The following is a 16,823-nucleotide window of genomic DNA, read 5'->3' as shown; positions in this document are numbered from 1 at the left end:
AACAGAAGAAATATAGAACTATCACAGCAAAACAAAAGGAAAAAGGAAAGAGAAAAGGGGGGGCTATGTTAAATAGCATCTTATCAATTCCATGAAAGTACCCTTGGGAGTGGAGGCATTGTAAACGATAACCAGGTGAGAATCACTAATGGTCTTATGATAATATGATCTAGAACATGAATCAGAATTGAAATATGATCAGTGGTGCATGATCAGCTAGGTGGGAGGTCTCAATGGACTAGTGTGTTTAAAATGGGAAAAGCCGAGGGGCTGGGCTGGTTCTAGAACTTTAAGCCTGCCCAAGGAGTTGAGAAGATCATGCTTCAAATACCCTTCAGTATAGCAGATAGGGCACAAGTTAGAAGAAAGTTCCTCTTGTGAGAATATGTACTCAATAAATCTTCTTTGTCTAGTGAAAAAGCATCGGGTAGTGTGAAGGTTTTGTACTATGGTAACCAGTTTCTCTATATTAGACAGTAATAGTAATGCCTGTTTTACAGCTGAAAAACGAGGCAGAGAAGGGTGAATTCAGTTGCACAGAATTGTTCAACAAGCTACTAATAGGCATACATGAGCCCTCTGTGGGAGGGCTGAAGGTGCCATCAACTGAGCCGAAGTAGCTGATATTTTACATCTAAAAAGATACAGCAAAGGGTCCTTGGGTAACTTTACTTTGTGGACATTGGTAATGTATTTAAGGACAGAGTTCCAGAAAGTAGAAAGGAAAAAACATTCCCAGAGGTGATGAAATAGTGTGGGTCATTGAAACAGGCACCATGGACACTGAGAATGTTTCTATCCATGATGTTGGCGCGGAAAGGGTAGTAAGCTTTGTGCAGTATTTTGAATTGGGTCTATCACCAGGACTCCAATATGATAAGCTTGCACATAGAGCGATATCCCATTAGAAGCATATCTGGAGCATCAGGATCATTGAGGATGGAAATCCACTTTCAGAACAGAGCAAGATGGTATTTATTCCACTGGTGTGTAATAAGATGAGAGTAGAAGCTAGAAATAGAGTAGTCATCATGATGAAGCCCTACCTCAATGAAAGAACTTTGAAGAGGGTCTTTCAGCAGGTCCGTAGGCAGCTGAGTAGCTGCTGATAATGGAAGACATGTGATAGTGGTAGGGAGTACTCCTGAGATAGATCAGAGAATGATTTTAAAGCACCAGGGCTACCTTTATACTTTGTATGTACTTTGGCGAGACTACAAGTAGAATAAAGAGTAGAATAAAGACATGGGGTTTCCATGAATAGGTAAGTTTTGAAATATGTTTGAGGATAACCCCAGCAATCTCCACACCTCCCTCCAGGCTATGACAGTATCTCTAATTAAAATATTTGATCAGAGAAGCCAGTAATGCCCTCAAATTAGAATGAAAGACAGGTGGGAGGGTGAACGGAGAGACAAGGGCCTCCGCAAGTACATAATTAGTGTATCGAGATTTTCCAGATATCCAATCTGGGCATTGTCTCAGCAAACAGGAAAGATTGTAGAACTGTAAATTGGGCAGGCTTGCACCACCTTCAGTCTTAGGGAGACAAAGTTTCTGGAGGGCAATGTGTGCTTTCTTACAAGACCATAAGAAGGCAATCAGAGCCGAGTTAATTTTTTTGCATATCGGAGTGTTTTAGTAGAAGGGGTATAGTTTGCATAGGATATAATAAATGTACAAACGACACAATTTTAAACAGGTGACATCTCCCAAGGAACGAGAGGGGGAGGGATGCCCATGCTTCCAGATCCTGTATAATTTTAGTTATTAGAGGGGGGTAATGAAGATTATATAATGATGAGGGCTCTCATCCTATCCATATACCCAAGTAAGTGAGGTGATGATTGGCAATGCTAAATGGAGGAGATAGTCACCATTTAGCAGACTCACAAGGGTTTAAAGGATAGGACTTATGTTTTATCAAAATTGATTCTTATCCCAGAGCAGAGACGAAATGCCACAAACAATTCTTTAAGTTTAATAAAATCTAATGAGGGATTGGAGGAAAACAATAAATTATCATCCTCAAATAATGCTGATTGGAAGGTTTGATTGCCAATAGTGATACGCTAACACTGTCCTTTGAATTAATTGTTTTGGGCAATGGCTCAATTGCAATAATAAAAAGAGAAGAGGTTAGAGAGGGCACCCCGTCTCATTCCCTTAGTTAAAGGAATGGTATCCAAGATGAAGTCTGGGGTAACTGAGCGAGCAGAAGGGAATGCACACATTTGTTGTATAAAGTCTAAAACCGGGCCCGAAAATCCAAATGTTCTCATTACTATAAAAAACCAGGAGAAGCTAATGTTGTCAAAAGCCTTTTTGACGCTGAGACAGATGATGGCAAGATCTTGATCTAAATGTGATTTGGCATATTTTAGCACAAGTAATACCCTGTGGATGTTCAAAGTTGCCAACCATCCCGTGACAAAACCTGACTGAGTCAGATGTAAAATGGAAGGAAGGAGTGGTGCTAATTGTGATGCCACTATTTTTGAGAACATTTTTATATCAACATTGATTAATGATATAGGCCTATGGGAGCTCAGAAGTAGGGGGTCTTTCCTTTTCTTAGAAATGAGTCTAATGTAAGCCTGTGTTCCAGTGGGGAGATATAGACCACCCTCCCACAATGCCATGAAGACATGTTTTGAGGTGTCAGGAATAAAGTCATTGGTAAGTTTGTAGAATTCTGCAGCATATCCATCCAAGCCTGGGGACTTGGCCATAGGGAGTGATTTGATAGTTGTCTGCATATCCTTCAGAAAGATAGGGGCATTTAGAGTCTCTTAATTGAGCTGAGGGGAGTTGAGGTAAACTCACTCTAGCCAGTGGGGCAGTAGCTTTCACCTGGTCAATCGAATCCTCTGAATAAAGAGATTTATAGTAATCAGTGAGCAGTTTAATAACTTCCAAGGTGTGGTAACAAAACAGCACGCAGGATTTTTCAGAGTAGAAATGTAAGTTGGTCGCCTAGGGCCTGAGCAGAGTTTGGCTAAAAGTTTACCAGCATTATTACCAAATCTGAGGAATTGTGAAGTGCAGTACAACAGTTTAGCTGCCTTCTGCTGTTCTGCCCACAAGTCAAAGTTACGTTTCGCAAGTTGCCAAGCTTTTCTGGTGGCCAAGGTGCATGACTGCAACAAAGCCTCATGTGCTAAATGGAGAGTTTCACTAGCTGGAATTGTTGTCGGGAATGTTTTAAATTGGGAAGAATGAGAAATAATTTTACCCCTACGGAAGGCTTTTTCCGCTTCCCAAAAAAGGTTGGGATCAATAAGGTGGGCTCCATTGGTAGCTGCATAGTCCGCCCACACAGTATAGAGCAATATAGAGAAGTAAAACGAAAATCCTCTTTGTTAGCTAGGTAGGACAGGAAACGCCAAATAGGCGAGGGAGAGGAGCATTTGAGTCTGGATAGCTCAACTAGAATGGGGCTATGTTCTGAAATCATAATATTTCCTATTTCCTTATCATGGAGCAAGAATACTAGTGCTAGAAAGGCAAAAAAGAATCTATCAGTGAGAATAAATTGGGAGGGGGGCAAAAAAAAGTAAATTCGCAATCAGCTGGGCCGGTTAAGTGCCAGAAATCCACAAAGCACATTGTCGAAACAGACTGGGCCAGAAGGGTGGGTCCCAGTGTAGGAGAAGCAAGATATCGGGGTTTAAGGAGCCGCCCACTCGAGCAATCTTCAGAAGGGCGCATGACCGAGTTAAAATCCCCTCCTATTGAATGAAGAGTTTTGGGGACCTTAAACACCCAAGATACCAGTTCCTGAAAAAAAGGAAGTGTCTGGAGAATTGTTAACATATATATTTGTTGTCCATTGGGAGCATATATATTTGTTGTCCATTGAGCCATCCAGTGAGAGCGCAGTGAGCATGCGCCAGTGACATCACCGAAGCTGCCACAGTAAATATCTCCTAAACGGTGCACGTTTAGGAGATATATACAGTACCTACAGGTAAGCCTTATTAAAGGCTTAACTGTAGGTAAAGCATGAAAAACAAAGTTTACTTTCCACGTTAAATAGATTGTAAACTTTCATAAAAACATGTCATACTTACCTCCACTGTGCAATGGTTTTGCAAAGAGCAGCTCCAATCTTTCTCTTCTCGGGTTCCTCCTCTGGGGCTCCAGGCCACTTCCCCCTGCTGAGTGACCCACTCTCTCCCAAGTATCCTCTGTGTTCCATTGACACACAGAGCGCGGTTCAGCCCCTTCCCCCATTTGCTCTTCACTGGCTGTTATTGACAATATCAAGGGCTCTCGCTGCTGCCTCTGAGCCAGTGAGGAGGCAGAGAGCCGCTGCTCTCATGCACATCACTGGATTGAGACGAGGCTCAGGTAAGTATAAGGGGAGGCTGAGGGGGGAGCTGAATATTAAAGGTGTTTTATCTTAATGCAGAGAATACATTAAGGTAAAAAACCTTTAGCCTTTACAACTACTTTAATATAGGAGAACTCCCTTGTCAGCCCTGCCTCCACTGTACAGGGCGCACGTCTCATTGACAGAAGCAGTCCAGCCTGCCCTGTGCACAGTGTATCCTGGAAACACTTGCCCCTCAGGTGAATGAATTGTCCCCCACAAACAGCACACCTTGCCTAGTTCATGGGCATTCTTCATCTGGGTTTGCACTAGTGCGTACAAGTGCTCTCTGCCCTTCTCCTTCCTCACTTGCTGCCCTGGCTATGGCTGCCAACACTACACTCCCCTACATTACACTTTCCCTCCTAACCAGCATAGTATGTGTATGTTTCAGTTTAAGATTAACTGCCATCTGCGCCAATTTCAAACTGAGGAGCTGGCACTTCTCACATAATATTTGTCTGCTTTGGTTTCCAGCAAGTATGGATTGGTTATATGTGGCAAACTAACTCTAAGCCAGGAAAACCAATCACTGTGTGGAAAACAACCAAGACTGATGGAACCAAAATACTTTATAACTGCTGCTTCAACAATAGCTCCCAATGACTCACCTGATACTTTTTTTCAGCCACCATAGAGATCTGAATACCAATTAGAGAACAGCGCCTCTGGAACTTGAAAAAAATGTGTATAAATAAGAAATATATTCAGGGAGAGCCACTATCAAACCCAATGAAGGGCAAACAGCCAAACTAAATTATAACAAGACAGCGCTCTTCACAAAAGATATCTCTTATGGTACAGAAGTGCTAAAAAAAAATATAAAAAAAACTTAGCACTTCACAATTCACCAATTGTTTCTCCAATTATTTCACCAATTCATTGACTTTTTTCTTTTTAACACTTTCCCACACATTTTTTTTAAAAAAGTTTTTTTTAATATTTCTGTGTATCAACAATACACAAGATAATGATTTTTGAGGATTGGAGCACTTCACAATTGTTTCACCAATTGTTTCACTAATTGATTGACTTTTTTCTTTTGAACACTTTTCCACACCTTTTTATTAAATAATTTTTTATATTTTTTTTTTATTAAATAATTTTTTATATTTTTTTTTTATATTTCTGTTTATAGTTATGTTCATTATTTTTAGATATATTGATTGTTAGAATGTTATGTTTTTGAATAGTTTCCCACACATTGTTTTGGACACTTTCCCACACTTTATTTTTAGTTTTTTTATATTTTTCATATTTGTTTTCTAGCACTTCTGCACCATAAGAGATATCCTTTGGGAAGAGCGCTGTCTTGTTATAATTCAGTTTTACAATGGAGATCTGGCAACCAGGAATTATCCAGCAATGATTGACAATATTATCACTTTTTTTTAGAGTTTATAATCGTGGTATTAAATTAGAACCTCTGGCAATGGATTATGCAGAACATATGCTGCACTCTATATTTAGTATACTGTGGTTGTAAATGAGGTTCATATAGGACTTGCTGAAAGATTGGTCAAAGCAGTGGAACCTGCAGTTCAATGTTTCTTAACCACTTGACCTCCGGAAGGTGTTACTACGTCTTTGGTTAAAAAAAAAAAATCTCAACAAAAAGTGTATATTAATTGGTTTATGTGAAAGTTATAGTGTCTACAAACTATGGTGTATTTTATATTTACGAATTTAATGCATTCTGCGGGACTTTTCGTATTGCAAAAAATTCATAAACTGAAATGCGGTTTCCCATAGGTATGCACTGAAAACCAATTAATTCCAGAGGTCAGAAAAAAGTTTAAAAAAAAAGTATTTTATCTGTTCATAACTCTTTATAAAGTGCTCTTTAAAGGCATACAGTAAATACTGTCCAGGGACATGATTTATAAAAAAAAAAAATCGTAAATGCATTGAATATCAATTAATCCATTCCAGAGGTCAGAAAAAAGTAAAAAGTCTTCTGTTCAAAACTCTTTATAATGCGCACTTGAACCGCCTCCCGCCCGCCATATAGTAATATGCAAGGTGGTTCTCTTATTCTGGGAGAAATCATATGACGTCCTCCCATTCCAACCGCGCAGGCGCGGATCCCAGAATACGCAGCGCGGCGATCAGTGGTGCGCTGTGTCCCTTAGACACAGCGGATCACCGATCCACGCAAAGAGCCGAAGATGTCGGCTCGGTCATGTGATCAGCTGTGTCCAATCACAGCTGATCATGTGGAAAACAGGGAAATGCCGGTAATCGGCATTCCTCGGAGGGGAAATGTACACAGATCATCAGAGCACTGATGATCAGTGTGCCCTGATGATCTGTGTAGCCCCAGCAGCGCCACCTGTCAGTGTCCATCAGTGCCAGCTCTCAGTGCTCATCCATGCCACCTGCCAGTGCCCATCAGTGCCACATTTCAGTGCCACATCAATGCCACATATCATTGCCCATCTGAGCTGCCTTTCAGTGTCACCCATCAGTGCCAGTCAATGCCACCTATCAATGCCAGTCAGTGTGACCTATCAGTGCTGACAATCAGTGCCACCTATCAATGCCAGTCAGTGCCACCTATCAGTGCCAGTCAGTGCCGCCTATCAGTGTGCATCAGTGCCGCCTATCAGTGCCCGTCAGTGCTGCCTATCAGTGCCACCTAACAATGCCAGTCAGTGCCACCTAACAGTGCCAGTCAGTGCCACCTATCAGTGCCATATATTAGTGCTGCCTTTCAGTGCCCATCAGTGATGCCTGTCAATGCCCATCAGTGCCACCTACCAGTGCCTCCTCATCAGTACCCATCAGTGCCACCTATCAGTGTCCATCAGTGCAGCCTATCAGTGCCCATCACTGCAGCCTCATTAGCACACATCAGTGAAGGAGAAAAATCACTTATTTACAAAATTTTATAACAAAAGCTAAGAAAAAACTTTTTTTTTCAAAATTTTCAGTGTATTTTGGTTTGTTTATGAAAAATAAAAAACCCAGAGGTGATTAAATCCCACCAAAATAAAGCTCTATCTGTTACAAAAAAATGATAAAAATTTCATATAGGTACAGTGTTGTATGACCGCGCAATTGTCAGTCACAGTGCAACAGCGCTGAAAGCTGGCAATTGGCCTGGGCAAGAAGGGGGTATAAGTGCCCTGTAGGCTAGTGGTTAAAGGTATAGTACTGTACAGGAACATGATTAAAAAAAAAAAATCGTAAATGCATTGAAAACTAATTAATCCATTCGTATTGCGAAAAAAATTTGTAAACATTGTTTTCAATGTATTTTCATTTGTAAACCAAAAATTACGTTGACCTATGCATTCGTAAACCGAGGTACGCCTGCCGGTATGTATGTACAGTTGTGTTCAAAATAATAGCAGTCAGACATCACTAACCTGATCAATCACTGTTTTTGGTAGAAATTATATTTCTACATGGCAAATAATTTACTAGCAGGTGTAGCAGAGTAATAGAAATCCAACAGACCCAACAGTCATGACATGCATGCTGCTGATTCTGTGTAATTGAATCACTAATTGAAAGGGGCATGTTCAAAATAATAGCAGTGTGGAGTTCTATTAGTGAGGTCATTCATTCTTTGAAAAACAGGTGGCAATTACTGCCCTTATTTAAGGAAGGAAGGCAGCAAATGTTGTACATGCTGGTTACAGGGCATTTCTCTCTGAAATTCTGAGGAAAATGGGTCGTTCCAGACATTGTTCAGAAGAACAGCGTACCTTGATTAAAAAGTTGATTGGAGAAGGGAAAACATATAAAGAAGTGTAGAAAATGATAGGCTGCTCAGCTAAAATGATCGCAAATGCTTTAAAATGGCAACCAAAACCTGAAAGATGTGGAAGAAAGCGAAAAACTACCATTCGAATGGATAGAAGAATAGCCAAAATGGCAAGGACTCGGCCAACAATCAGCTCCAGGAAGATAAAAGAAGGTCTAAAGTTACCTGTGAGTACTGTTACAATTAGAAGACGTCTATGAGAAGCCAAGCTATCTGCAAGAAGCCCCCGCAAAGTCCCACTGTTGAAAAAAAGACGTGCTGAAGAGGTTACAATTTGCCAAAGAGCACATTGACTGGCCTAAAGAGAAATGGTGCAACATTTTGTGGACTGATGAAAGTAAGATTGTTCTTTTTGGATCTAGTGGCCGGAGACAGTTTGTCAGACGACCCCCAAACACTGAATCCAAGCCACAGTACACTGTGAAGACAGTGAAGCATAGTTGCGCAAGCATCATGATATGGGGATGTTTCTCATGTTGGGCCTATTTATCGTATACCAGGGATCATGGATCAGTGTGAATACATCAGAATACTTGAAGAGGTCATGCTGCCTTATGCTGAAGAGGAAATGCCCTTGAAATGGGTGTTCCAACAAGACAACGACCCCAAACACACCAGTAAACATCTTGGTTCCAGACCAACAAGATTGACGTTATGGAGTGGCCAGCCCAATCCCCGGATCTTAATCCAATAGAAAACTTCTGGGGTGACATACAAAATGCAGTTTCTGAGGCAAAACCAAGAAATAGGGAAGAACTGTGGAATGTAGTCCAATCATCCTGGGCTGGAATACCTGTTCACAGGTGCCAGAAGTTGGTTGACTCCATGCAACACAGATGTACAGCAGTTCTCAGAAACAGTGCTTATACAACTAAATATTCATTAAGTGATTCAAAGGAAAGCAAAATCTTCAAACATTTTTCAGTTTATATAGTGAATGTTTGAGTTTGTAAAGAAGAATACAAACACTGCTATTTTTTTGAACAGTCTAATATTCACTTTTCTTCAATTTTTTTAGAGGAACAACATAAATTTGATATATTTTTCTTCATGTTTTGATTTGGAATAGAATGTGTAGTGTTCCCAATGCATTTGTGTGTATGGAAATAAAAGCTATTAGAAGGATTTTGAGCTTTATTCACTTTTTCAACACACTGCTATTATTTTGAATACAACTGTATGTATGTGTATATATATATATATATATATATATATATATATATATAAATAAAATCATTTCTTGAGGCCCTAAAATGCCATGACACTGTAAATTCCCCCCAAATGACCCCTTTTTGAAAAGTAGATAGCCCGAGATATTTTTTTAAGTGGCCTGGAGAGTTTTTCAAGTTATTTTTTTGGAAGATCAAGAAATTAAATAAAAAAATGGTTTTAGTCTTAACTTTGTTTTATTTTATATTGTGTCACCAGTGCAGTACAGCATCACCATGATTGGGTTAACATTCATGACAGCTTAGTTACTGTTGACTTGCTGTGGTTGGCTAGTTGGCTACAGCTAATCACATGGTACAGGTAGTCAGGTATCACATGATAGCTGTGAGCCAATCACAGTTTCACAACAAATAAGTTAGCAGTCATGAATGGAAACCATTCATGACTGTTTTGTTTACATTGTAATCGTGTGATCACTATGACCAATCAGTAACAGTAATCCACTGTGTCTGTTGGACACAGCGGTCACAGGAGTGGAGTGCTGTGCTCCCATGTACAGACGACATACATGTATGTGATTGTGCCTGTACCAGACGCCTGCTCACAGTACATTTACTGCGAGGGGTTAGCAGGTGTTTAATGTAAAATTCTGGCATCCCAGAATGAACTAGGAAATAATAGAGAACTAGCACAGAGCTGTTCTATTAATTTCCTGGTTGTACAGAACAGCTGTGTGGTAACTCCATTTGCTTCTGTGCACAGCCAAAAGCATCAAGCTAGCCAGCAATACTGGCAGTGCCAGGTGAGAGCAAGAGGCATTGAGCATTATTGCTAGTGAAGAGCACAGCAAGTGTGGGTAATAATGTATCAGTACTCATATGAGAGGTACAACAGCACATGGACTTATACAAACCAAGTATCCCAAACTGTTGTGATGCATACAATAAAATACAAACAAACAAGTCTGGCAACAAGTCACAAAGCAGCTATTATCCTTAGACGAGGAAACACTGTCCTCCAGGGAGCAGGAGAGCAATGGTGAGTATGATTACATGGCTTCTGCTTTTTATTTTATAGAATTTTGTAAAATATCCTAAATCAACATATCAAATTAGATAATTTCCTTAAAATCACTAATCATCATAAATGCCATAGGAGCGTTAATGAGCATTGCTTTGTTCTTCATAATCAACACACGTGTGCAGGAGCCCTTAAGGAAAAAGGATCCCTTCTTAGGGTACAATTTTGTGGGTACTGCATTGGCCAGAACTACAGAGGAAAAAGATTTGGGAGTGTTTATTTCAGATGACTGAAAAAAAGAGCAAACAGTATGGCCAAGCATTGGGAAAAGCAAATTGAATTCTAGGGTGAAGCACTAGAGGGATTTACCAGCAGATCATATAGATCTTTAGTGAGATCTCATTTAGAATACTGTGTCCAGTTCTGAAAACCTCACTTACAAAAAGATAAGTTAGAACAAATCCAGAGATGGGTGAAAAATGGTGAAAGGTCTGAGGGATAAAAGATATTAGGAGGGACTTCAGGAACTTAATATGTATAGTCTTGATGAAAGAAGGGAAAAGACATGTTTGAAATGTTTAAATACATTAAGTGTGTAAAAAAATGTTCAAGAGCGAAGTAATGGAGTAATTTCAATATGAAACCAAGATCAAGAACAAGGGGACATGACCTAACACTAGCAGGAGGACAGTTCAAAACTAATCTTATAAAGTATTCTACTGAAAGTGTAGTTCCCAATCATGTTTGGATTCAAACATGATTGATATAAACATAGATTTATGCTCAGACAAATAGCAATATATATATAAACAATGGGGCATGCCACCCCTTCAGAGTGCTCTGTCACAGTCCTGGCTCCCTCACGGGAGTGACATCATCGCAGTTTGGCCATCCAAACGAACCTAGAAGGAAGACCAGGTGAAGATGGAAGCCCTGTCAGCTGTGACAGCATGCCGCTGGAGGACTTCGTTTTAAGGCAAGTCTTCCATAATGTGCTAGTATGTGATGCATATTAGCACATTATGACATTAACTTACAGGGACCAATTTTATTTTTCTTTTTGAAGACTTTACAATCATTTTAACTGCTTTCCTGTCATCCTATAGCAGAAATACTGCTACAGGGCGCCAGGGGTGCGCAAAATCACATGTGTGTGATTTTGCATTTCCTGGTAGGGGCCTTGTGCGAGCCGCACGCACGCCCTACCCGTGCCGCCATTTGCGACCTCAGCTGTCAATCAACGGGTACCAGCCAGTGATTGGCGAGTATTACCGACAGGGGAGAGAACTGTATGTAAACAATACAGTTCTCTCCCGTTAGCTCCAGCATATTGCTTTATATGGCTCTGCTACGCACTGCTAAAGCAGTGTGCTTACAGTGGAAAGCACACACAGCCTCATAGTAAAACACACACAGCACACAGTTAACCCTTTGATCACCCCAGATGTTAACCCCTTCCTGCCCACTGTCATTAGTACAGTGTCAGTGCTTTTTATTAGCACTGATCACTGTATTGGTGTCACTGGGGATGTCAGTGACACTAAGTCAGTTCCCCCCAGTGTCAGAATGCCTGCCGAAGTCCCGCTATAAGTTGCTGATCGCCGCCATTACTAGTAGAAATTTTTTTTTTACAGTATATATACTGTTATTTGTAAACGCTATAACTTTCAAGTAAACCAATTAATTTACACTCGTATTTTTAGCAAAGACATGTAGTAGAATACATTTTGGCCTAAATTTATGTGGAAATTTTTTTTTTTATATTTTTGACTAGACAGATTTAATAACAAAATGTCAAAAATATAGTTTTTTTTTTTTCTCAAAATTGTTGTTTTTTTTATTTATAGCGTAAAAAATAAAAACCACACAGGCAATCAAATACCACCAAAAGAAAGCTCTATTTGTGGGGAAAAAAGGACGTAAATTTCTTATGGGTACAGCATTGCATGACCGCACAATTGTCAGTTAAAGCAATGCAGTGCTGTAAGGCAAAAAATGGCCTGGTCAGGAAGGGGGGTAAATCCTCTGGAGGGCAAGCAGTTAAAGATCACAGCTATCAGCAATCACATATGTATAGTATAACAGACTTTGAGACTGAAAAAACTTTTGATATATTTTTGTATAAAGTAAATGTTTCTAGTAAACAATTCAAATTAAATGTTTTTTACCCACAAAATTTAATTGAAAAAAATACAAAAAAAAAAATTTATCATAAAAATGGCATAAAGTTTGGTAAAGTTTACTAAACTTAAAATAAAATCCAAGTTCATCTAGTTGTGGGAGAAGGAGGAATGCATACTTGGAACTGCAAATATCTGCAAATAACTACCGCTAGGAGTGTTGGATTTTAGTAACTCTATTTCTGCATAGCACGTGTGCACATTCAGGCACATATATTCAGTGTGTTTTTTTTAAAATATTTTACAGAAGAGTATGTTTTCAGCATCACTGGGGATCAATGCCCTACATCAAGGTTAACTTTGACTTCAGCAAATCAGGCCCAGGAAGTTGATTTAGTACATGGACAGGATGCTCCTTTAGCACAGAGACTTTACCTTGCACAAGACTGGAAGACTGAAGTAAACAGAGCTGCAGAGCCATGTTAACATTCTGATCCTTAAGTAAATCAACCCTTATGTTTATACTAGATATGGCATAGGTACCCAAGCCCAGGGGACCGCAATTCTAAACTTTAGAAGTAATAATTCCTATTGTTTCAAAGAAACTGACCAGATTCCAATTTTTATCCTCCAAACATAATTTTTCAGGGCATGTTTCATCTTGGCTGCAACACGGACAATATGAAAACTGAGATACAAGTCAGACACAAAGAACGGAGTATTTACTTTTTCAGATACACAATACTTTTTAATTAAATAAAAAGCACACTTTACTGTTAGTTATTTTACCTGTTGCTCATTTACATAAAATAACTACACCATTTACCTAGGGCAATCAACAGATGTCAGACTAAATGCTACAAATTACAGTATAGTACAGAAACACATTGATTTTAATATATTGAGAACATATAGCATTGTTGCAAAAAGCAGCTGAAAAGGGAAATTACCCATATCAATTGGCCTTTCAGTTTATGATATTGAGGTAACCTTTTCAGTTCTGCTGTTGTTATGGGTACTTTTTAAGGCTCATCTCCAGGAAACAATATGTTTGCCTAACAGTGGGGCTGTGCCAACACTGGAAGAATTAACCACTTGTTTACTGTAGGGGGCAGTAAAAGCACTTTTACTTGCCTGTTCCTCCACTGCCCTGGCAGACAGTGCTCCCCCATGCTCCAGCCAATGACTGTCCCCCCAATGTCCTTACATCCAATGCAGTGCCATAGTACCCTACCTCAGTCTTGATGATGTCAGAAGACTTAGACTGCTAAAGCATTGGTGGAGAAGAGGCTGTAGGGTCTAATATTGGAGAGGAGCCAGAAGAACTGGCGAATCCAGTAATTAAATCTGCTTTTCCAAATCCCCTAGACAGAAACAAGCAGTTAACCCTTGCAGCGCAGAAGTAGCCCCACTGCAGGGGGTAATTTCTAGGTTTCCTTGAGTTCCACTTTAAGCAAATAGCAACATTGTTAAACATGAAGTCATTTCTAGGTGTTATAAAGATTATTCATTGTATAAAAGATTTTTTCCCAATAAAGCAGTGTAAAGGGAAATAGCCCATAGCAACCAGTCAAAATTCAATGTATGATATTCAAGTAAATTTAAATATGCAATGATCATTATGGATACAACACTTTGCAAAAGACTCCTGCTGTTTTAATGTCTGATTTTTAGTACACAGTAATATGTTGTCAAACAACACAAATATTACTCAATTGTATAAAGATTACCTAGTGTTATAAAACGATTACTTAACAAAGCAGTGCAAAGGGCAATAACCAATCGCAATCAGAATTCAATTGCTGGTGTTCAGCTAGATCAACATGGATTACTACACTTTGCACACCAGTCAGTCCTGCTGTGTTAATGGTTACTTAAGTACACTGCAACATGTTCAACAACAAATAATAGCTCCGTGTTATGAAGATCATAGACACATATTAACATTCCCACAGTACTAGACGTGTCGGCACACTTCACTGAACAGTGTCACTAAACTCACCCAACCGCGAATAAATCAGACACTGTATACAGCTATGTCGGTTAATACAAATAGAAAGTTACTAATGAAAGGTAGTCATGAAAACAATTATTTGTGTAGAGAAAGGAAACGGGATAAGGGCTAGTCGGGAAGATCCTTACAGAACAGCCGCGGTCCTAATAGCAGGCGTTCTGTGCTGAGCTGTCCATGGTGCTGAATACACACAGTAGTGCTGAAGCTGGGAGAGTTCTCTAAATAACTAGGTCGCTACTAAAACGGTTGAAATGTGTCAGTTACATCACTTGCCCGAACATCATACAAACTTCTTTTTACAGCACCATATTCACTTGTATAGGATGCGTGCATGCCTTCACATGCCTTTTTTTTCATTTGCACTGCTGTCATAGTTAAATATAGAAAGAGAAATCAAATGAGATGATTTGCTGGGGTAGCTTGTATTATTAAATGTTAACGCTATGCTCTAAAAGCTGGCCATACATTATATGGTTATACACATATAACAATCTCCTTAAGATTTAATAAAACTATTCATTATGAAGACAAACATGAACAATCCTTTCAATTTGCCCTACATCAGACAAGCTCTTGCACTACACAGTTGATGGCAGCTCTAAAGGGGACTGTACCAAGATCTAAAAAGGGACTGTACAATCTACAGTAGATCTAAAGGGGACTGTACCAAGATTTAAAAAGGGACTGTACAATCTACAGTAGATCTAAAGGGGACTGTACCAAGATCTAAAGGGGGCTGTACAATCTACAGAAGATCCAAAGGGGACTGTACCAAGATTTAAAGGGGACTGTACAATCTACAGAAGATCTAAAGGGGACTGTACAACCTACAAGAGATCTAAGGGGGGGGGGTGTACCATGATCTAAAGGGGACTGTACAATATACAGAAGATCTAAAGGAGACTGTACAATCTACAAGAGTTCTAAGGGGGACTGTACTGTGATCTAAAGGGGACTGTAAAATCTACAGAAGATCTAAAGGGGACTGTACAATCTACAAGAGATCTAAGGGGGACTGTACTGTGATCTAAAGGGGACTGTATAATCTACAGAAGATGTAAAAAGGACTATACAATCTATAAGAGATCTAAGGAGGACCATACAATCTATAAGAGTTTTACAAGAGACTGTACAATCTATAGGAGTTTTACAAGAGACTGTACAATCTATAGGAGTTTTACAAGGGACTGTACAATCTATAAGAGTTTTACAAGGGACTGTACAATCTATAAGAGTTTTACAAGGGACTGTACAATCTATAAGAGTTTTACAAGGGACTGTACAATCTATAAGAGTTTTACAAGGGACTGTACAATCTATAAGAGTTTTACAAGGGACTGTACAATCTATAAGAGTTTTACAAGGGACTGTACAATCTATAAGAGTTTTACAAGAGACTGTACAATCTATAGGAGATTTAAAGGGGACTGTATAATCTATAGGAGATTTAAAGGGGACTGTATAATCTATAGGAGATTTAAAGGGGACTGTATAATCTATAGGAGATTTAAAGGGGACTGTATAATCTATAGATTTAAAGGGGACTGTACAATCTATAAGAGATCTAAAGGGGACTGCACACAGTAAAGGGGACTGTACAATCTAAAACAGATATGAGGAGACGTTACAATCTGTAAGAGATCTAACGGGACTGTGCAATCTATAAGAGTTCTAAAGGGGACTGGACACTCTACAGGAAATATAAAAGGGACTGTACAATCTAAATGAGATCTGAAGGAGATTGTACAATCTACCAGAGATCTCTAAAGGATATTGTACAATGTGGAAGGTCACCTTAAGCGATGCAACTGTCCTACCCTATTGGAATTACGCTGAAGACTTAATTCCATCCTCAGAAATATAAAGACTACTGACTCCACGCTGCTGTCTCACTCGGAGATCATAAATCATGCATGTGCAGTAATACACACATTCCAGATCGTGCTATCGATAAACGAAGGACATGCTGCCCAATACAGGAGGATGGCATCAGAGCTAGAAGATCATAGACATTCATTATTAATATGCATTGAAGGACACTTCCAAAGGAAAAGGGCGCTTGTGGTTAACAAGAGCAGGCTTGCCTTGTCTCTTTCACTTGAACCACACTGATTTGTGCGATCTTGGGTTATATAAAAGGACGATGGGCAAAGCCTTTGGTCTGCAAACACCTTATGCAAAAGGTCATAAATATTCAATAATAACATAATAAAAATATTACCAACGGCTATTGCTTGTTGCCCCATCAACCGACACCTAGGCAAAAGCTGTCTGATGGAAATGAATTTGTTTTAGGAGAAGTTTGCATGGATGGATGGCATAGCCCCGGAACTACGCCCCTTCTAGAAAGCT

Source organism: Staurois parvus, unplaced genomic scaffold, assembly GCF_062004578.1.
Source record: "Staurois parvus isolate SC_StPar_1 unplaced genomic scaffold, SC_StPar_1.0 ptg000632l, whole genome shotgun sequence".
In the NCBI taxonomy this organism is placed as follows: domain Eukaryota; kingdom Metazoa; phylum Chordata; class Amphibia; order Anura; family Ranidae; genus Staurois; species Staurois parvus.
This window is presented reverse-complemented; position numbering follows the sequence as displayed.